Source organism: Salmo trutta, chromosome 5, assembly GCF_901001165.1.
Source record: "Salmo trutta chromosome 5, fSalTru1.1, whole genome shotgun sequence".
NCBI lineage: Eukaryota > Metazoa > Chordata > Actinopteri > Salmoniformes > Salmonidae > Salmo > Salmo trutta.
The window spans coordinates 5,353,652-5,376,376 of NC_042961.1; the positions used below are offsets into that span (position 1 = coordinate 5,353,652).

At 40.9% G+C, this 22,725-nt stretch overlaps 1 protein-coding gene across 4 annotated transcripts in view; it reads left to right on the forward strand.

The window, feature by feature from the left end:
- The window catches only part of LOC115193550 (leucine zipper putative tumor suppressor 2 homolog), an 88,420-nt gene that overhangs the window by 25,570 nt on the left and 40,125 nt on the right, over positions 1-22,725 (forward strand). For 3 of the 4 annotated variants that reach the window (XM_029752275.1, XM_029752274.1, XM_029752272.1), the window contains one exon: positions 16,315-16,441. The gene's annotated coding sequence lies outside the window, so the exon portion shown is untranslated. Of the gene's footprint in view, positions 1-16,109; positions 16,126-16,314; positions 16,442-22,725 lie in introns of those variants that run through there. The other variant, XM_029752276.1, reaches the window with a different exon arrangement.

Below are 22,725 nucleotides of genomic sequence, written 5' to 3' on the forward strand. Positions count from 1 at the left end.
TAAAAAGTATGTTTGAATGACACTGAGGGGCAGTGTTTTTACAGCTAATGCCGGTTTTCCTGAGGCTGATGCCGTGCAGGTGTTTGTACACATGCATATACAAACACACTCTCATTCAAATATAGGCATACAAGAACACACACATACATGTAATAGTGCCAGACATGCACACAAACATATACAGTTGGCATTACTGTTATGATTTTAGTTGTCCTTGATGTCCTTTGTTTTGTTTTCTTTGGGGGTTTTTTGCATTGTTGTTCGCTGTTTTCTTCTGTCTTTTCCTTTTTTCTCTTTAGTTCATTCTCTTGGTTGTTGGTGCATTGGGGGGGTTCTTGGGGGTGGGGAATGGAATTAATTGTATTTTTCATTTTAACTTTTCTTCTTGGGGGACTGTGGGAGTGGTCTCAAATTGTTGAGGGACAGCTATTGGGGTACTGTGGGGGGGGATCTTGGAGGGTTCGGGTTCACGTTTTTTGGCCTGGTGGGAGATCTGTCAACATGCCCTTGAGCAGGGCATTGACCCTGGATGCTTCTGTGTGTCGCTCTGAATGGGAGTCTGTTGAATGACTGGTATGGTGTAGTTGTTGAGCGGCTTCACTGCAAGTATACTGTATGTTTCGGATAATCAATAAAAAATGTAAATAAAAAAATATATTTTGTCACTAGATGGCGGTCATATAGCTTAAAGCCATTTACAAACAAGGTAACCCAATTTGAAAAAGAAGAAAACAGCGCTCTGATCATTGGTTGATCCCTCCCAACCCATAGGAATACCCACCCAGTTGACTACTTTAAAATGGTGGAAGCCCTCAATGGCAATGTCCGTGCTAAAACAGGTTGTATCCAGCTAGAGGTCTGTAACAATCTCAATTGTCTAGTAATGGAACAGGACCTGAAGTTCTACAGGACCCCGTTTGTTCCTGCTCCTGTCTCGCCATGCTGAAATAACAAACTGTACTGTAGCCACAGCGCACACACACACACACACACACACACACACACACACACACACACACACACACACACACACACACACACACACACACACACACACACACACACACACACACACACACACACACACACAAACACCCTAGCCACAGCACACAGGGTTGATGGAGAGGGCTGTAAACCCAGCAAAGAGACTTAACACAACATGGAAATCATCCCATGTTTATTTCTCTCTCCAAGGCCTCATTTCCCTGGCAAATATGAATGTTTCTCACTCTCTCCCCATCTCTCTCTCTCTCCTCTCAGTCTCTCTCTCTTTCTCTCTCCCTCTCTCTCTCTCTTCTTTCTCTTCTTTCTTCCACTTTCCTCCCCTCCCTTCTCTAGTTGTTTGGATAATGATCTGGTTCAGTGTAAGTACTCCCAGGTTTAGTTTTTCTCTTTGTCATCTCTCCTCTTGTGATCTTTAGTCTCGTCTCAGTCTTGTTTCAGACTAAATTTGATCTGAGGTCAGGGCTTGGTATTCAAGAAATGTCACATTGTAGGAGTGCTGATCTTGGATCAATTTAGCCTTTTATATCATAATGAATAAAACTAATGGACAGGGGGAACTGATCTGAGGTCTTCTAGGGTTCTAATGATCTGACCTGAAACTAATGGACAGAGGAAACTGGTCCCAGATCAGCACTCCTCCTCTGAGACTTATCACAGAGGTCTTCTAGGGTTCTAATGATCTGACCTGAAACTAATGGACACGGGGAACTGGTCCCAGATCAGCACTCCTCCTCTGAGACGTATCACAGAGGTCTTCTAGGGTTCTAATGACCTGACCTGAAACTAATGGACACGGGAAACTGGTCCCAGATCAGCACTTCTCCTCTGAGATGTATCACAGAGGTCTAGGGTTTTAATGACCTGACCTGAAACCAGGGCTGGGACGATACCAGTATCGCAATACTCATTAGTATCGTGGCAAGGAAACAAAACACAAAGCGGATTTAACTTCGTTAGAAAAACAGCCCTAATGTTGAAAACAAACATCATTATCCTATCATCTAGAGTCACATTTATTTATTTTCAAAACTATATTTTTCTGTATATTTTACATTCAGCAGGTTTTTAAAGGACCAAAGAGTTTGGTCTGCTTCGTGTTTTCATTTTTGTCAACATCGTCCCAACCCTACCTAAGACACTACTATAGAATAATAACTTTCCCTCCAAGACTAACTGCAACAAAACTGAGACATTATTTATTAATTTCAATAACACAGTTGATACCTCCCTGAACTGGGCTTGAACCAGGGACCCGCTGCACAACAACACAAAGTGTCTGTCCAAGAAGAGCACAATGTGAGGCTTAAATCAGCGATATGATGCAATACTGAAGTTTTAGTACGGCAGTTTTTCATTTTGACAAGCTGTAGAATCTATTTTCCTCACTATTGCAGTTCAAAGTCAGGTCAAAGCAGCGATGCAGTGGATGACAGATGACAGTTCTCTGTGTTCTCCAGTGATGCCTGCTCACTAGATCTGTGCTCTACGGTGATGCCTGTTCAGTCGTGTTCTACAGTAGATCTGTGCAGAATATGCTGACAGGTTTGCACCCATGGCAACTCCAACAGGCAAGCTCTGCGCTCCATTTTGTGCAATAGAGATGGAGTAGAAAGTGTCCGATTATCTGTGAGAGAGAGAGAGATGTAGGGTTGAAGTCAAAGAGGTAGGGTTGTAGGGTTGAAGTGAGTCAGTGAAGGCAGAGAGAGCCAGAGACCACATGAGTTTTCACTGATGACGAAATTATGAAAATAGGAGGCTAGTGTGAAAAGGAGGAAAAAGCGAGACAGAAAAAAAAGAGAGAGAGTAAGCTGGTCTCATAGCATCCCAAACATTCCTACAGTATACCCTCAGAGAGAGAGAGAGAGAGAGAGAGAGAGAGAAGTTAAGCTAGTCTCATAGCGTCTCAAACATTCCTACAGTATACCCTTAGGGAGGGAGAGAGAGAGAGAGAGAGAGAGAGAGAGAGAGGGGTTAAGCTGGTCTCATAGTGTCTCAAACATTCCTACAGTATACCCTCAGGGAGAGAGAGAGAGAGAGTTAGCTGGTCTCATAGCGTCTCAAACATCCCTCCACACAACACAGTATACCCTCAGAGAGAAAGAAGAAAAGTATTTATAACAGAAAGGAAATGATTCCCACCCTCCAGACTGAATTCCCTGAGACATGGACTGTACCAGGAAGTTTGAGAAACTCTGAGAAAGGCCTTGGGGTACTGGACATGGATGCAGTGTAGTTTTGAGAGGAGGAGGGGAAGGAGGAGGAGAGGAGAAGAAAAAGAGAAGAGAAGGAAAGAAAATAGAAAAGTTGTTAACAGCAGACCATAAGATCACTATGGGGATGATGTCCAGGTTACCGTGGAAATGAGATACTTTCTCAAGGGACCTCCGGGTTAAATAAAGGAGAGGTAAAAAAAAGAGAGCTGGATAAGTGAATTGAATTAGTAAATCAATAGCTACCAGGCTGTGATGGTGTGTGGAAAGCCTAAGGCCTGGAAACACAACTGAAATGAGGTTTCAAATGTTGTTGAAATGTAATTTTGGGATTTATTTTCCAGAGTAGACTTTTCTTTGGTGTTCTATTTGTGTCGATCATAACAATACACACAATATAAGATGTCATTCCACTGTGGGCTAAGAACGTGTCTAGATTATGAGGAACGTGTGTTTGAGTGTGTTGTTTCATTAGGCAGAGTCTGAGAGTCTTCCAGAAAGCTCTGAATGATCTTAGAGACAAGGCAAGAAGGGCCTTCTATGCCATGAAAAGGAACATCAAATTCAACATACCAATTAGGAGCTGGCTAAAAATACTTGAATAAGTTATAGAACTCATTGCCCTTTATGGTGGTGAGGTCTGGGGTCTGCTCACCAACCAAGAATTCCCAAAATAGAACAAACACAAAATTGAGACTCTGCATGCAGATTTCTGCAAAAATATCCTCAGTGTACAACGTAAAACACCAAATAATGCAAGCAGAGCAGAATTAGGCCGATACCCGCTAATTATCCAAATCTGGAAAAAAGACGTTCAATTCTACAACCACTTGAAAGGATGCGATTCCCAAACCTTCCATAACAAAGCCATCACCTACAGAGAGATGAACCTAAGCAAGCTGTTCCTGGGGCTCTGTTCACAAACACAAACAGACCCCACAGAGCCCCAGTACAGCAACACAATTACAGTGAAGGAAAAAAGTATTTGATCCCCTGCTGATTTTGTACGTTTGCCTACTGACAAAGAAATGATCAGTCTATAATTTTAATGGTAGGTTTATTTGAACAGTGAGAGACAGAATAACAATGAAAAAATCCAGAAAAACGCATGTCAAAAATGTTATAAAATGATTTGCATTTTAATGAGGGAAATAAGTATTTGACCCCTCTGCAAAACATGACTTACTACTTGTTGGCAATCACAGAGGTCAGACGTTTCTTGTAGTTGGCCAGCAGGTTTGCACACATCTCAGGAGGGATTTTGTCCCACTGCTCTTTGCAGATCTTTTCCAAGTCATTAAGGTTTCGAGGCTGACGTTTGGCAACTCAAACCTTCAGCTCCCTCCACAGATTTTCTATGGGATTAAGGTCTGGAGACTGGCTAGGCCACTCCAGGACCTTAATGTGCTTCTTCTTGAGCCACTCCTTTGTTGCCTTGGCCATGTGTTTTGGGTCATTGTCATGCTGGAATATCCATCCACGACCCATTTTAATGCCCTGGCTGAGGGAAGGAGGTTCTCACCCAAGATTTGATGGTACATGGCCCCGTCCATCGTCCCTTTGATGCGGTGAAGTTGTCCTGTCCCCTTAGCAGAAAAACACCCCCAAAGCATAATGTTTCCACCTCCATGTTTGACGGTAGGGATGGTGTTCTTGGGATCATAGGCAGCATTCCTCCTCCTCCAAACACGGCGAGTTGAGTTGATGCCAAAGAGCAAAGAGCTCCATTTTGGTCTCATCTGACCACAACACTTTCACCCAGTTGTCCTCTGAATCATTCAGATGTTCATTGGCAAACTTCAGACGGGCATGTATATGTGCTTTCTTGAACTTTTATGAGTGTAATATTTACTGTTCACTGTTTATTGTTTATTTCACTTTTGTTTATTCATTTCACATGCTTTGGCAATGTAAACATAAACTCAGCAAAAAAAGAAACATCCTCTCACTGTCAACTGCGTTTATTTTCAGCAAACTTAACATGTGTAAATATTTGTGAACATAACAAGATTCAACAACTGAAACATAAACTGAACAAGTTCCACAGACATGTGACTAACAGAAATTGAATAATTTGTCCCTGAACAAAGGGGGGTCAAAATCAAAAGTAACAGTCAGTATCTGGTGTGACCACCAGCTGCATTAAGTACAGCAGTGCATCTCCTCCTCATGGACTGCACCAGATTTGCCAGTTCTTGCTGTGAGATGTTACCCCACTCTTCCACCAAGGCACCTGCAAGTTCCCGGACATTTCTGGGGGGAATGGCCCTAGCCCTCACCCTCCGATCCAACAGGTCCCAGACGTGCTCAATGGGATTGAGATCCGGGCTCTTTGCTGGCCATGGCAGAACACTGACATTCCTGCCTTGCAGGAAATCACACACAGAATGAGCAGTATGGCTGGTGGCATTGTCATGCTGGAGGGTCATGTCAGGATGAGCCTGCAGGAAGGGTACCACATGAGGAAGGAAGATGTCTTCCCTGTAACACACAGCGTTGAGATTGCCTGCAATGACTCAGTCCGATGATGCTGTGACACACTGCCCCAGACCATGACGGACCCTCCACCTCCAAATCGATCCCGCTCCAGAGTACAGGCCTCAGAGTAACGCTCATTCCTTCAACGATAAACACGAATCCGACCATCACCCATGGTGAGACAAAACCGCGACTCATCAGTGAAGAGCACTTTTTGCCAGTCCTGTCTGGTCCAACGACAGTGGGTTGTGCCCATAGGTGACGTTGTTGCCTGTGATGTCTGGTGAGGACCTGCCTTAAAACAGGCCTACAAAACCTCAGTCCAGCTTCTCTCAGCCTATTGTGGACAGTCTTCGCACTGATGGAGGGATTGTGCGTTCCTGGTGTAACTCGGGCAGTTGTTGTTGCCATTCTGTACCTGTCCTGCAGGTGTGATGTTCAGATGTATCAATCCTGTGCAGGTGTTGTTACACGTGGTCTGCCACTGCGAGGACGATGAGCTGTCCGTCCTGTCTCCCTGTAGCGCTGTCATAGGCGTCTCACAGTACGGACATTGCAATTTATTGCCCTGGCCACATCTGCAGTCCTCATGCCTCCTTGCAGCATGCCTAAGGCACATTCACCCAGATGAGCAGGGACCCTGGGCATCTTTCCTTTGGTGTTTTTCAGAGTCAGTAGAAAGGCCTCTTTAGTGCCCTAAGTTTTCATAACTGTGACCTTAATTGCCTACAGTTTGAAAGCTGTTAGTGTCTTAATGACTGTACCACAGGTGCATGTTCATTAATTGTTTATGGTTCATTGAACAAGCATGGGAAACAGTGTTTAAACCCTTTACAATGAAGATCTGTGAAGTTATTTGGATTTTTACGAATTAAATTTGAAAGACAGGGTCCTGAAAAAGGGACCTTTCTTTTATTACTGAGTTTATGTTCCCATGCCAATATAGCTCCTTGAACTGAATTGAGTTGAGTTGAGTCTACCCTCTGCTGGTGGGTTGTAGTACAACACTGTCACTTCAGAGCCACTGATATCACAGCAAGCTTGATCCAGCCTGATGCCCTCTACAACTCTGTTAGGATAATATATGACTGTAATGGTGAAAACAATGTAGTAGACAATAGATCTGAAACAAAGCCAAGGAAGGAAGGAAGGAAGGAAGGAAGGAAGGAAGGAAGGAAGGAAGGAAGGAAGGAAGGAAGGAAGGAAGGAAGGAAGGAAGGAAGGAAGGAAGGAAGGAAGGAAGGAAGGAAGGAAGGAAGGAAGGAAGGAAGGAAAAAAAATGGAAAGGAAAGGAAAGGAAAGGAAGGAAGGAAGGAAGTCTTTAAATTGTCAAAATACTACTCCACCATGGTTAATGTAGAGTAACAAGGATGGATCCTAGTGTCCACTGGCCTTAGGGGATCCATTCACTGAGTTTAACGAACAGTATAGATCTATCGTCAGGGCAGTACAGGCAAACACAGTCTCTTTTTACTTCATCTTAACTAGACGATATATGGTGTTCATTAATCATCATAGTCATTTGTGGTGTACATTGTCTGGAGGTCATCACCTGTTTTCTCTCCATTCTCTCTCTCGTTCTCTATCAGTCTCTCTGTTTCCTTCTCTCTGTTTCCCTCTCTCTCTCTCTCGCTCTCTCTCTCTCTCTCTCTCTCTCTCTCTCTCTCGTTCTCTATCAGTCTCTCTGTTTCCTTCGCTCTGTTTCCCTCTCTCTCTCTCTCGCTCTCTCTCTCTCTCTCTCTCTCTCTCTCTCTCTCTCTCTCTCTCTCTCTCTCTGCAGAGATCAGAAGACAACTGTTTAGCTCTAGTGTAGTCTGCCACCAAATCCCCCTTTGAATAAAAGTCAGAAATTGAAGCGGGCAAATCATGTTTTATGTATGTGTGCTTACACAATGAAAGCAGAGGGAAAGTGGGGCAAGCATCACACAGCTTGGCGTATTATAGCAACAAAGCTGCTTTCCCCCATTTCTTAGAAAACGACAGCAGCAGAGAGAGAGAGAGAGAGAGAGGGTGGACTTTAGCTAATGACTAGCAAAGCAGAAGGAACACTACATAAAAATAGCATTAGCTTGCTACTGTACGTGTTCTATCTATGCCAGTAACTCTTGGGTTTGATTGAGTTGTAGGCTACAGTGAGACTGGCTGGGTTCAGGTGGAAACTAGTGTAGTACTGCAGTGGGCTAAATCAGGGTCACACAGAGTGATTCTTGGGAGTCTTAAACAAATCTACTTTGAAACAAAAGTATCCACCTCACACACATCGTTATGGGCTTAAAATAAAGATTTAGAGTTTGCATCCCAATATTACACGTTATACAGTTGAAGTCGGAAGTTAACATACACTTAGGTTGGAGTCATTAAAAAACTCGTTTTTCAACCACTCCACAAATTTCTTGTTAACAAACTATAGTTTTGGCAAGTCGGTTAGGACATCTACTTTGTGCATGACACAAGTCATTTTTCCAACAATTGTTTACAGACAGATTATTTCACTTATAATTCACTGTATCACAATTCCAGTGACACCAGCTCTGTCAGGAGAAATGGGCCCAAAATTCACCCAACTTATTGTGGGAAGCTTGTGGAAGGCTACCCGAAACGTTTGACCCAAGTTAAACAATTTAAATGCAATGCTACCAAATACTAATCGAGTGTATGTAAACTTCTGACCCACTGGGAATGTGATGAAAGAAATAAAAGCTGAAATAATTCTCTCTACTATTATTCTGACATTTCACATTCTTAAAATAAAGTGGTGATCCTAACTGACCTAAGACAGGGAATTTTTAAATGTCAGGAATTGTGAAAAACTGAGTTTAAATGTATTTGGCTAAGGTGTATGTAAACTTCCGACTTCAACTGCATGAAAACCAGTGTCAATGGTGGATGTAGCTGGTGCATGGAAGTCAGGCGCAGGAGAGCAGAGATGAGTGGACAAAACACTTTACTTAGGCAATCATATGAACAGAACGCAACCGCTTCACAAAACAAATGCCCAAACAACAAGTGAGGCAGCACAAAGTACAAAACCCAAGTACAAAGTACCGGCTGCCACAAAGCACAGGTATAAAACAAAACCCGGTGCAAACCAGCCGGAAGCGTGCCAACCTTGACAATAAACAATACCCCACACAGACATGGAGGGAACAGCGGGCTAAATACACATAGTAATGATGATGAGATGTAAACCAGCTGTGCAGGAAAACAAGACAAAACAAATGGAAAATGAAAGGTGGATTGGCGATGGCTAGAAGACTGGTGACGTCGACCGCCGAATGCCGCCCGAACAAGGAGAGGAACCAACTTAGGCGGAAGTCGTGACAACCAGGCCTGGTTTCCCCGATATTTCATAGTATTCTATTGTTTCCAGTACTTGTCTTATATTATCTCCAATGTATCATCCATGTATAAAACCTGTCTGATTAGGATGAATAATGTCTGACAAAACCTTTTTAATTCTATGCGCCAAGCATTTAGCTAGAATTTTTGCATCACAACACTGAAGTGTAAGAGACCTCCAATTTCTTTAATGGACTGGATCTTTATATTTACCACTTGCATCCTGTTTCAGTAAGAATGAAATCAGACCTTCTTGTAGCGTGTCTGATAATCTACCATTTATATAGGAGTGGTTAAAACATGCTAATAATGGTCGTCTGAGTATATCAAAAAAAGTTTTGTATACTTCCACTAGTATGACATCCAGCCCTGGAGTTTTCTCAGCTTTTAAGGCTTTAATTGCACCAAGAAGTTTCTCCTCTGTAATTTGGTCTTCACATGAGTCTTTCTGTACAGATGTTAATTTTACATTATTAATAGGGGGGAAAAAATCATACAATTAGCTTCAGTTAGTTAAAGTACTTTTAAAGTACTTCATCTTTCAAAATATTGTTCGGTGAATCATGAGTGACTCCATCATTTGTAACAAGTTTCAATAAAAAAAATTGGTAGCATTCTATTTTGAAGATTTAAAAAGAATTTGGGGCATTTTCCCCCATATTACATCCAGTTCGCTTTATTTTTATAATATATTACACTGGATCTTTCTTGAATAAGTTCAGGCATTTCTTTTTGTTTTTCCTCTAACTTATTCTGAGCCTATATGGTACAGTTTTTATTGCTATCTATCTGTTCTGTTAGTCCTTCTATTTCCTTTGTTAATATGGACTCTTTTGACCTAAATTGCTTTTGTTTTAGAGCTGAGTACTGAATTGCATGGCCTCTAAAGGCACAATTAAACGTGTCCCATACAATAAGGTAAACTGCTGTACCTATGTAATGTCTGAAAAAGTCAGTTATAAATTCTTCTGTCCTAGTTAAAAACAAGTTATCATCCAATAGGCTTTGATTCAATTTCCATTATACTCACCCACGTGGAAATTCTGAAATATATATGCCAATTATGTGATGGTGTGACCACATTCTGTCCCCTATCAACACTTTTTAAACTTTTGGTGCCAAGAGAGAATGACATAAGAAAGTAATCAAGACAACTAGCTTGATAAAGCTTCCGCCATGTATATCTCACTAGGTCAGGGTATTTAAGCCTCCATATATCTACTAATTCCAATATATCCATGACATTCATGATTTTCCTGAGGGTGATAGTTTGTAGTGTGATTTCCTTTCCGGTCCAGAGAGGTATTTAAGACCGTATTAAAATCTCCCACCATAAGAATAGAGTCTAGTGTTGCTTGTAGAGTTGATAAATTCTTATATATATTTATATTATATTTGAATCATCATTATTTGCACCTTATAGGTTAATAAGCCATATCTGTTTATGGTCCAACAACATGTTTAATATCATCCATCTACCTTGAGGATCTATTTGGACAATTTGCACATTTGGATCAAAAGTACTGTTAATTAATATCATCACCCCTTTTGAATTTCTTTGCCCATGGGAGAAATATATTTTGCCCCCCAGTCCACAAAACTTCATCTAAAATTGTTGAATGAGTTTCCTGTAAACAATAAATATTATATTCCTTCTCTTTTAGCCAGGTAAATACTTATCGTCTTTTCTTACTATCTGCTAAGCCATTACAATTATAACTGGCTATACTTATTTCACCACTTACCATAAGGAGACGCAACTTTCAATTGTATTTATCATAATATATGTTTGTAAATGTACCATTAAAAAGTAGGATGAAGATTGAGTGTCTATGTCCATGATATTTGGATTGCTACTAAGTAAACTTCCAATTGGTCCCCACTATTCCACCAGCTAAAATCCCTCCTCATCCCGAGTTGGGTTGTCATCCCAATGCCTGGCAGACCACCCCCGACCCCCCGGATCCCATGGCCCCGGAGAGACCGGGACCCATCTTTCGAAAAGAGCACACAGAGCCACCCACAGAACAGAAGCAGATCAACCACCAAATGCATTTCCATCGCCCTCATCTGGATTTGTATTATATATAGCCATTCAAAAATATATATTTTAAAAATCGGGTTTAGCCTAATTCTGCTCTGCATGCATTATTTGGTGTTTTACATTGTACACGGAGGATATCTTTGCAGAATTCTGCATGCAGAGTCTCAATTTGGTGTTTGTCCCATTTTGTGAATTCTTGGTTGGTGAGCGGACCCCAGACCTCACAACCATAAAGGGCAATGGGTTCTATAACTGATTGAAGTATTTTTAGCCAGATCCTAATTGGTATGTTGAATTTTATGTTCCTTTTGATCGCATAGAAGGCACTTCTTGCCTTGTCTTTCAGATAGTTCACAGCTTTGTGGAAGTTACCTGTGGTGCTGATGTTTAGGCCAAGGTATGTATAGTTTTTTGTGTGCTCTAGGGCAACAGTGTCTGGATAAAATTTGTATTCGTGGTCCTTGCAACTGGACCTTTTTTGGAACACCATTATTTTGACAGAATCTGTGCAGAAGATCTAGGAGCTGCTGTAGGCCCTCCTTGGTTGGAGACAGAAGCATCAGATCATCAGCAAACAGTAGACATTTGACTTCAGATTCTAGTAGGCTGAGGCTGGGTGCTGCAGACATTTCTGGTTTCCTTGCCAATTCGTTGATATATATGTTGAAGAGGGTGGGGCTTAAGCTGCATCCCTGTCTCAGCCCCTGGCCCTGTGGAAATAAATGTGTGTGTTTTTTGGCAATTTTTGTTGTTTGTGTACATGGATTTTATATTATCCGGTTTTTCCCCGAACACCACTTTCCATCAATTTGTATAGCAGACACTCATGCCAAATTGAGTCGAAAGCTTTTTTGAAATCAACAAAGCATGAGAAGACTTTGCCTTTGTTTTGGTTTGTTTGTCAATTAGGGTGAATATGTGGTCTGCCGTATGGTAATTTGATAAAAAGCCAATTTGACATTTGCTCAGTACATTGTTTTCGCTAAGGAAATGTATGAATCTATTGTTAATGATAATGCAGAGGATTTTCTCAAGGTTTCTGTTGGCGCATATCCCACGGTAGTTATTGGGGTCAAATCTGTCTCCACTTTTGTGGATTGGTGTGATCAGTCATTGGTTCCAAATATTGGGGAATATGCCAGAGCTGAGGATGATGTTAAAGAGTTTAAGTATAGCCAATTGGAATTTGTTGTCTGTATATTTTATCATTTAGGATACCATCAACCCCACAGGCCTTTTTGGGTTGGAGGGTTTGTATTTTGTCCTGTAGTTCATTCAATGTAATTGGATAATCCAGTGGGTTCTGGTAGTCTTTAATAGTTGATTCTAAGATTTGTGTTTGATCATGTATATGTTTTTGCTGTTTGTTCTTTGTTATAGAACCAAAAATATTGGAGAAGTGGTTTATCCATACATCTCCATTTTGGATAGATAACTCTTTGTGTTTTTGTTTGTTTAGAGTTTTCCAATTTTCCCAGAAATGCTTAGATTCTATGGATTCTTCAATTACATTGAGCTGATTTCTGACGTGATGTTCCTTCTTTTTCCTCAGTGTATTGCTGTATTGTTTTAGTGTTTTAGTTTTCTGGGTCTCTATGTTTTTGGTTGGACAGGTTTCTCAATTTCTTTCTTAGGTTTTTGCATTCTTCATCAAACCATTTGTCATTGTTGTTAATTTTCTTAGGTTGTCTGCTTAACATTGTTTGATTTGATAGGGAAGCTGAGAGGTCAAATATACTGTTTAGGTTTTCTACTGCCAAGTTTGCACCTTCACTATTACAGTGAAACCTTTTGTGCAGGAAATTGTCTAGAAGGGATTGAATTTGTTGTTGCCTAATTGTTTTTTGGTAGGTTTCCACACTATTTTCCTTCCATTAATAGTGTTTCTTAATATTATTTAGTTACTTTGGCTTTGATGCATCATGATTTGATCATAGCTCTGTTCAAGTAGAGTGTGATTTTGCTGTGATCTGATAGGAGTGTCAGTGGGCTGACTGTGAACACTCTAAGAGACTCTGGGTTGAGGTCAGGGGTCTACAGTACTACTGCCAAGAGATGAGCTATAGATGTACCTACCATAGGAGTCCCCTCGAAGTCTACCATTGACTATGTACATACCCAGCGTGCGACAGAGATGCAGGAGTTGTGACCCGTTTATGTTGGTTATGTTGTCGTAGTTGTGTCTAGGGGGTCTTATAGGGGAGGGAATGCGGTCACCTCCAGGTAGGTGTTTGTCCCCCTGTGTGCTGAGGTTGTCGGGCTCTTGTTCAGTTCTGGCATTTAGTTCGCTACAAACTAGTACAGTACATGTCGCTGGGCCTGGAAATTGTTGATCTCCCCCTCTAGGATGGAGAAGCTGTGGATTCTATTGGGGGATATAGGTAGCACACATGAGGACATTCTTCTCTGTTGAGATCATTTCCATATTAATTTCTATCCAGATGTAAAATGTTCCTGTTTTGACTAATTTAATAGAGTGGGTTAGGTTTGCTCTATACCAAATTAGCATACCCTCTGAGTATCTTCGCTGTTTCACACCTGGTAGTTTAGTGGATGGGACTACCAGCCCTCTGTAATCTAGAGGGCAACCAGTGGGTCCGTCTCCCTTCTGTCTCTACTCCACTCCCCTCCTCTCTCTTCCCTACCTCCCCTAATATCTCTATCCCCACTCCCCTCCTCTCTATCTTCTCTTCTCTCTTCTATACCTCCTTCTCTCACCTCAATCACAATGTGGGTAGTGGTAATTACCTAGCTGGTCACCAAAGTGGGGGATGGACAAAAACAGGGTGACAAATGGACATGCCCCCCCCCCTCCCTCCCCCCTCAGTGTCCCTCAGGACAGGGCTTGACCATCTGTCCATCAGTAGACTGACTTCCTGCTGGGAAAAGACAGGAGGACAAGCCCTGGTGTCACCTCACTCCTCCTTCCTTCAGGAGGATGATTATGATACTGTTCTGCTCTATACTTGTGTTCAGCTGATTAGGATTTATGCAGCATATAAATAGGATGGGGTCACGGGGGGTAGTATTAAAAAAATATATTATATATATGTTGAGTACACAGACTGAAATGGGGGGAAGTATTAAATAAATAATATATTATTTATGTTGGATACACAGACTGAAAGGGGGGTAGGGAGTGGGGTATAATTTTTTGTTATTCTTGGTCTCATCTGTTCATCACTATAATGGCTGAGTATAGAACCGTTTCAGTTTATCTTGCTCATCCCAATGAAATCAGGGGGACCCTCATTAGCCTAAAAATATTAACTTGACAGACACACCCCCGATACAGCGTTTAGCACTGTGGCACTATATCATAAACACACTGACAGAACAAAATAATAATCATCCTGAGAATACTTCCAGAACCAACTGAATGTCACTTTACGGCAACTGCAGGAAGAGAGGTTAAAGATACAGCATGATACTGCAAGTAGGCCGAAATCAATCAGCTGAATTCTATCAGTCATCAGAGAGTGGAGAGAGAGAGAGAGATAGGGATAGAGTTAAATGTTGTCCTCCTCTCTTCCCTCTCTCCTCTCTTCCCTCTTCCCACTCTTCCCTCTCTCCTCTCTTCCCTCACTCCTCTTCCTTCTCTTCCCTCTCTTCCCTCTCTCTTCTCTCTCTCCTCCTCTCTCCTCCTCTCTCCTCCTCTCTTCCCTCTCTCTTCTCTCTCTCCTCTCTTCTCTCTCTCCTCCTCTCTCCTCCTCTCTTCTCTCTCCTCCTCTCCTCCACTCTTGCCTGTCTTCTACTCTGTTCCCTCTCTTCTCCTCTCTTCCCTCTCTCCTCCTCTCTTCCCTCTCTCCTCCTCTCTTCTCCTCTCTTCCCTCTCTCCTCCTCTCTCCTCTTCTCACCTCCACTCTTCCCTCTCTCCTCCTCTCTTCCCTCTCTCCTCCTCTCTTCCCTCTCTCCTACTCTGTTCCCTCTCTTCTCCTCTCTTCCCTTTCTTCCCTCTCTCCTCCTCTCTTCCCTCTCTCATCCTCTCTTCTTTCTCTTCCCTCTCGCCTCCTCTCTTCTCTCTCTCCTTCTCTCTACTCCTCTCTTTCCTCTCTTCCCTCTCTTCCCTCTCTCTTCCCTCTCTTCCCTCTCTCCTCCTCTTTTCCCTCTCTTCTCCTCTTTTCCCTCTCTCCTCCTCTCTTCCCTCTCTCCTCCTCTCTTCTCCTCTCTTCCCTCTCTCCTCCTCTCTCCTCTTCTCACCTCCACTCTTCCCTCTCTCCTCCTCTCATCTCCTCTCTTCCCTCTCTCCTCCTCTCTTCCCTCTCTCCTCTCTTCCCTCTCTCCTACTCTGTTCCCTCTCTTCTCCTCTCTCCTCCTCTCTTCCCTCTCTCCTCCTCTCTTCCCTTTCTCCTCCTCTCTTCCCTCTCTTCCCTTTCTTCCCTCTCTCCTCCTCTCTTCCCTCTCTCATCCTCTCTTCTTTCTCTTCCCTCTCGCCTCCTCTCTTCTCTCTCTCCTCTCTACTCCTCTCTTTCCTCTCTTCCCTCTCTTCCCTCTCTCTTCCCTCTCTTCCCTCTCTCCTCCTCTTTTCCCTCTCTTCTCCTCTTTTCCCTCTCTTCCCTCTCTCTTCCTCTCTTCCCTCTCTCCTCATCTCTTCCCTCTCTCCTCCTCTCTTCTCTCTCTCCTGCTCTCTGCTCTCTTTCCTCTCTCCTCCTATCTTCCCTCTCTCCTCCTCTCTCCTCCTATCATCCCTCTCTCCTCCTCTCTTCCCTCTCTCCTATTGGATGTGGATCAGAGAATGTTGTTGTTTCATGTTGAAGTGACCTATTTCGGAATGTGTGAGAGAGCACACACACACACTCAAGATGAGACTGCAGTCAAAGCTATAGATGGTAGAGATAAACAAACACAGAGTGTGATATCACTCTGCTCTCCCCTCAGATGTGTGTGTTTGTGTGTGCGTGTGTATCGGTGTGTGTGTGTGTGTGTGTGTGTGCACTTTTTTTGTTGAGGTATTGTCCTGGGAATATCAAGGTGGCAGTGGCAGTTTGCCTGAGTAACCAGGAGGCAGTGGACTCCTCTTCTCTCCTTTCACAGAACACAGCATTTTGGGTAGTACATTTAACTGAATGACCAGTGTATTGTACTAAAAACGGTTACTTTTAGGATATACTATAGAGTTACAGTCTCACATGATAAAAAGTCATAGAAATTGCTACTAACATGTATTTTCTGTTCTGTTTCTGTATGTGTATTAAGTCCTTGTTCCTCTTTGTCTCTCTTTGCTCTCTGTGTTTCCAGGCTCCAGGTCAGTGGGTGTAGTGGAGTAGAGGCATCCCAGGGAGGAGTGAGATTCTGGGGATGAGAGGTACCTCTTTCCTCCCTGTCTCCCCCAGAGAATCAGGAGAACACTGGGACTCACTAACAGGTACGACCAGGGCTTAAAATTCTATTCTCTTTCAATATCCCTATGGATCTAGCATGCATGACTATATGGTGTTGGTCTACCATTTTCCCATACAAATGAAAACACCATTTGTGTTGTGTTATATTATCAGCTATGTACATGTTTTAGCAATGTAGGCCTACCTTATTGCTTCTTATCCCTTGCGCAAATAGCCTACAGCTGTGTCTGTCCGGAGATCACCGGCTTGGGAAACTCTGAGGGCCCAGAATATTTAATCATTGTTGCAAGTTTGCTAGAGCAACTTCAGAACCAACTTGGTTGATAGTTGATACAATGTTTCAAGTTCTTTGCAGACAGGCCATGCGTAGCCAATGTGATTGATAGGATATGTATTTTTATTGGGATATTTTCTACCTTCAGGGTGCAATGTTTTTATTGGTTGGCTTTATGTAGGCTGTTTTTACATAGTTGGCAATGGCAATAGAAGTTACTTTTAGATTTGTATCATTTTCATTAAGATTTAGATAGACAGTGATTTTGAGATATGAAGACATTATAAATGAAAATGAAACTGTTCCATGAAAATGTGCATATGAAAACCATAACTGGCACGCAGATTGGTAGAAATGGTAAGATAAATTGGCACTTGACATGAAAAAGGTCACCGACCCCTGGTGTAGCCAGTTACTGGCAAGAGAGGATGGTCGGGTCGGGCACAGGTTTTTTCTTCTGGTTATGTTGATCTCTGGCTCCGTCTTGAGTAATTTGTGCGTCTTAATTATTTTATCACAGCGCCCTTAAAGCATCAGACAAGCTCAGTACATATAGTTCATTTTATTAAAACACATAGGGTGTGTCTATAGATGAAGAAAAACACCCTTAAAAATGTTTTGCAATTGAAACAGACAACTTTCTGTCGACCAAGATTTTTTTGGGTCGGGGACAGCCCTAAAATAGTTGCATTAAGAATAGTAGGGAAAGATAAATAAAAAGGTAAATATGGGTGGTATGTATGATGTTGTTTGTGCTCCAGTGGTTGCTACTTACTCATGGCAACGGGCCACAAATCTTACTTCTGTGATTGCACATTGTGGTATTTCGCCTAACAAATGGGAGTTTATCATTTGCGAAAAAAGTACCCAATTGTAATATTTGAGTAAAAATATAGATACCTTAATTGAAAATGATTCAAGTAAAAGTGAAAGTCAGCCAGTAAAATACTAATTGAAAAGTCTAAAAGTATTTGGTTTTAAATATACTTAAGTATCAAAAGTAAAAGTATAAATAATTTCAAACCAGATGGCACCATTTTCTTGTTTTTTTTATTTACGGATCGGTAGGGGTGCACTCCAACACTTACACATCATTTACAAACGAAGAATTTGTGTTTAGTGAGTCCGCCAGATCAGAGGCAGTAGGGATGGCCAGGGATGTTCTCTTGATAAGTGTGTGAATTGGACCATTTCCTTTCCTGCTAAGCATTCAAAATGTAACGAGTACTTTTGGGTGTCAAGGAAAATGTAGGGAGTAAAAAGTACAATATTTTCTTTAGGAATGTAGTGGAGTATAAGTAAAATTTGTCCAAAAATATAAATAGTAAGGTAAAGTACAGATACCCCAAAAAAACGACTTAAGTAGTACTTTAAAGTATTTTTACTTAAGTACTTTACACCACTGGAGTTTATCGATGTTTGATTTCTTTTCAAAATTCTGTGTAATCTGAGAGGAAATATGTCTCTAATATGGTCATACATTTGGCAGGAGGTTAGGAAGTGCAGCTCAGTTTCCACCTCATTTTGTGTGAAGTATACATATAGCCTGTCTTCTCTTGAGAGCCAGGTCTGCCTACGGCAGCCTCTCTCAATAGCAAGGCTATGCTCACAGAGTCTGAAGATAGTCAAGGATTTTCTTCATTTTGGGTCAGTCACAGTGGTCAGGTATTCTGCCACTGTGTACTCTCTGTTAGGGCCAAATAGCGTACTAGTTTCCTCAGTTTTGTAGTTGTTTCTTTCCATTGTGCCTTTTTGTTTTCTCATGACTTGGTTGGGTCTAATTGTGTTGCTGTCCTGGGGCTCTGTGCGGTCTGTTTGTATTTTTGAACAGAGCCCAAGTCCAACAAAATCTGCGCAGAAGATCTCTCTCTCTCCTTCTCTTTCTCTCTCTTCATCTCTCTCTCTTTCTCTCTCTCGCTCTCTGTCTCTCTCTCTCCCTCTCTCTCTGTCTCTGGGAGGCCCTGGACATTGATGAATGTTCTGAGTCTGTGTGTCGGCCGCTGGGCTGAAACTGACAGCGGAAGGACCCAGGGATGAAGGATAAGGGTTTACATTCAAGTTAGTGCACATCAATGAATGTGTACTCAGAATTTTAAAAAGAGAACACAAAACCTGTGTCTTATTGCCAGCTCCCATGGAGGGCTCTGCTTGTTGCAGTTTCAAACCTGCTGCTCCAGTTTGTATGGTGATAGTGGTGTGTGGTCTGGTCTACACAGCTGCTTTCCTTTCCTCTTACTTCTGTCTACATTACCAGATTTAGCCTCTTTCTCTCCCCTCCGTACCTCCCTCCCATCTCTCCCATTGCCTCTCCCCAGCCCAGCTGTCCCCTTCCCTCACTTTGCTCAGGCATTGTAGGGCTGGTCAACTATATCTCTCTCTCTCTCTCTCTATATATATATATGTATAAATATATATATATCTATATAAATCTTTATATCTCTCTCTATAACTCTTTCTCTATATATATCTCTATATAACTCTCTCTAAATATCTCTATATATATATCTCTCTGTATATCTCTCTCTATATCTCTCTCTAAATATATATCTCCCTATATATCTCTCTAAATATCTCTCTAGATATCTCTCTCTATATATCTCTCTCTATATATATCTCGCTCTCTATATCTCTCTCTATATCTCTCTATATATAACTCTCTCTATATACCTCTATGTATAACTCTCTATATATATCTCTCTATATATCTCTCTCTCTTTATATCTCTCTCTATATCTCTATATATATATCTCTCTCTTTGTATATCTCTCTATGTCTCTCTATATATCTCTCTATATATCTCTAAACATATATCTCTCTCTATATCTCTCTATATCTATCTCTCTCTAAATCTCTCTCTATGTATCTCTCTCTATATCTCTCTCTCTATATCTCTCTCTTTATATATCTCTCTATATGGCTCTCTCTATATATCTCTATACATATCTCTCTATATATATCTCTCTATATCTATCTCTCTCTAAATCTCTCTCTATATATCTCTCTATATTTCTCTATATATCTCTCTCTATATCTATCTCTCTATATCTATCTCGCTACATATATATATATCTCTCTATATCTCTCTATATATCTCTCTCTATATATATATCTTTCTATATGACTCTATATCTCTCTCTATATATATCTCTCTATATCTCTCTCTATATATATCTCTGTACATCTCTCTCTAAATATCTCTTTATATATCTCACTCTATATCTCTCTATAAATATCTCTCTAGATCTCTCTCTATGTCTATCTCTCTATATATCTCTCTATATTGCTCTATATATCTCTCTCCATATATATCTCTTACTCTCTATATCTCTCTCTATATATCTCTCCATATATATCTCTTACTCTCTATATCTCTCTATATATCTCTCTATATATCTTTCTCTCTATATATATCTATATATCTATATATATATATCTCTATATATCTCTCTATATATATCTCTCTCTAAATCTCTCTCTCTAAATATATATCTCTATATATAGCTCTAGATATCTCTCTCTATATATATATCTCTCTATATATAGCTCTCTCTATATCTCTATATATCTCACTCCATATATATCTCTATATATATCTCTATATATCTCGCTATCTCTATATATCTCGCTATATATCTTGCTATCTATATATCTCTCTCTGTATATCTCTCTATATATCTCTCTCTATATATATCAATATATCTATATATCTCTATATATCTCTCTCTATATATATCTCTCTATATATTTCTCTCTCTTTATATCTCTCTCTCTCGATCTCTATCTCTCTCTCTATATCTCTCTCTCTATATTTCTCTCTACATATCTCTATGTATCTCTCTATATGTCTCTCTATTTATCTCTATACATACATCGCTCTTTATACATCTCTCTCTTTATATATCTCTCTCTAAATCTCTCTCAATAAATCTCTCTATATATTTCTCTATATCTCTCTATATCTATCTCTCTCTAAATCTCTCTCTCTCTCTATAACTATCTCTCTCTATATATCTCTCTCTATATCCTTCTATGTATATCTCTCTCTATATATCTCTCTCTATTTGACTATATATCTCCATATATATCTTTCTATATATATCTCTCTATATATCTCCTTATATCTCTCTCTATATATATATCTATATCTCTCTCTCTATATCTCTCTCCATATATCTCTCTGCATATCTCTCTCTAAATATCTCTCTATATATACATCTGTATATATATATCTCTCTATATATATATATATTTGTATATCTCTCTATATATCTCTCTCATTGTATAGCTCTCTATATATCTCTCTATATCTCTATATATATATATTTCTCTATATATCTCTCTCTATATCTATCTCTCTCTAAATATCTCTATATATATATCTCTATATATCTCTCTCTATATATACATCTCTCTCTATATCTCTCTGTATATATATATATATATATATCTAGATCTCTCTCTATATGTCTATCTGTATATATCTTTCTCTATATCTCTCTATATATATATCTATATATATATATATCTCTCCATATATCTCTCTCTATATATCTCTCTCTATATATATATATATATATATCGCTCTCTATATATCTCTCTAAATCTCTCTCTATATCTCTCTATATATCTCTCTCTATAAATCGCTCTCTGTATATCTCTCGCTCTCTATATCTCTCTATATATATCTATCTCTCTAGATCTATTGCTCTATATCTATCGCTCTATATATATATATATATATATATCTCTATATATCTCTCTATCTATATATCTCTCTCTATATATATCTCTCTCTTTATATCTCTCTATATATATCTCGCTGTATTTATCTCTCTCTTTATCTCTCTATGTTTCTCTCTATACATCTATATCTCTATATCACTCTCTATATAGCTCTCTCTATATAGCTCCCTCTATATATCGCTCTCTCTCTTTCCCTCTCTCTATATCACTCTATATACACTGCTCAAAAAAATAAAGGGAACACTAAAACAACACATCCTAGATCTGAATGAATGAAATAATCTTATTAAATACTTTTTTCTTTACATAGTTGAATGTGCTGACAACAAAATCACACAAAAATAATCAATGGAAATCCAATTTATCAACCCATGGAGGTCTGGATTTGGAGTCACACTCAAAATTAAAGTGGAAAACCACACTACAGGCTGATCCAACTTTGATGTAATGTCCTTAAAACAAGTCAAAATGAGGCTCAGTAGTGTGTGTGGCCTCCACGTGCCTGTATGACCTCCCTACAACGCCTGGGCATGCTCCTGATGAGGTGGCGGATGGTCTCCTGAGGGATCTCCTCCCAGACCTGGACTAAAGCATCCGCCAACTCCTGGACAGTCTGTGGTGCAACGTGGCGTTGGTGGATGGAGCGAGACATGATGTCCCAGATGTGCTCAATTGGATTCAGGTCTGGTGAACGGGTGGGCCAGTCCATAGCATCAATGCCGTCCTCTTGCAGGAACTGCTGACACACTCCAGCCACATGAGGTCTAGCATTGTCTTGCATTAGGAGGAACCCAGGGCCAAACGCACCAGCATATGGTCTCACAAGGGGTCTGAGGATCTCATCTCGGTACCTAATGGCAGTCAGGCTACCTCTGGCGAGCACATGGAGGGCTGTGCGGCCCCCCCCCAAAGAAATGCCACCTCACACCATGACTGACCCACCGCCAAACCGGTCATGCTGGAGGATGTCTCCAGACTCTGTCACGTCTGTCACATGTGCTCAGTGTGAACCTGCTTTCATCTGTGAAGAGCACAGTGCGCCAGTGGCGAATTTGCCAATCTTGGTGTTCTCTGGCAAATGCCAAACGTCCTGCACGCTGTTGGGCTGTAAGCACAACCCCCACCTGTGGACGTCGGGCCCTCATACCACCCTCATGGAGTCTGTTTCTGACCGTTTGAGCAGACACATGCACATTTGTGGCCTGCTGGAGGTCATTTTGCAGGGCTCTGGCAGTGCTCCTCCTGCTCCTCCTTGCACAAAGGCAGAGGTAGCGGTCCTGCTGCTGGGTT